Raw genomic sequence first — 1,037 nt, 5'->3', positions numbered from 1 at the left:
AATAATAAAAATCGGAAGGGTGGCGAGACAGGAGGTGGGGGATGTGGGGGGGCGGGGGGGGGGGGGGGGGGGGGGCGGAGGAGGAGGTAGGGGTGGGATGGGGCCGGAGGTTCAGAAGTGTCGTGGAAGGGGCACAGACTACTTCTTCTTCTTCTTCTTCGTTCGTGGGATGCAACCCCCACATTCACTCGTATGCACACGAGTGGGCTTTTACGTATATGACCGTTTTTACCCCGCCATGTAGGCAGCCGTAATCCGTTTATGGGGGTGTGCATGCTGGTCATGTTCTTGTTTCCATAACCCACCGAACACTGACATGGATCACAGGATTTTTAACGTGCGTATTTGTGACCCTCCACCACGAAATGAGTCGCTTTGCACCAGAGGTCGATTTTTAGTTATTGGTATATCATAAATCTGCAACAAATGAGCTTTACAGCTAAAAACAAAGTTTGTAAATCGGATGATTCTGTGAAAAGTTATTGTGATTTGAAGTTCTAAAGTCGCGAAAGTAACGAAATGAGAAATCAAGGCCGAAAAGTTTTGGAACATGTTCATAGCAACCACATACTTCCAAGCAAGATGTGTTCATGAAATTTGGCACACATATACTTAGTGGCAATATCCACAATTGCTCAAAGTTTGCAAGAAAAATATTGAGTGCACTTGATTTTATTCAAATAAGAATTTTCTTATTTTTTTGGAAAGAATTGCGACTGAGGGGAAAGTAGCTGAACATGACTAGAACCCTGCCAGTTTTAAGATTAGTTTTGTTGTGGTGGTGTTTGTGGTCCTTCTTCTTCTTCTGCGTTCACTCGTATGCACACGAGTGGGCTTTTACGTGTATGACCGTTTTTACCCCACCATGTAGGCCGCCATACTGTTTTCGGGGGTGTGCATGCTGGGTATGTTCTTGTTTCCATAACCCACCGAACGCTGACATGGATTACAGGATCTTTGACGTGCGTATTTGATCTTATACACACGAAGGGGGTTCAGGCACTAGCAGGTCTGCACATATGTTGACCTGGAAGATC

The sequence above is a fragment of the Babylonia areolata genome, chromosome 30 (genome assembly GCF_041734735.1).
Source record: "Babylonia areolata isolate BAREFJ2019XMU chromosome 30, ASM4173473v1, whole genome shotgun sequence".
Classification (NCBI taxonomy): domain Eukaryota; kingdom Metazoa; phylum Mollusca; class Gastropoda; order Neogastropoda; family Buccinidae; genus Babylonia; species Babylonia areolata.
The sequence above is the reverse complement of the archived record's forward strand: the minus strand, read 5'-3'. Positions refer to the sequence as shown.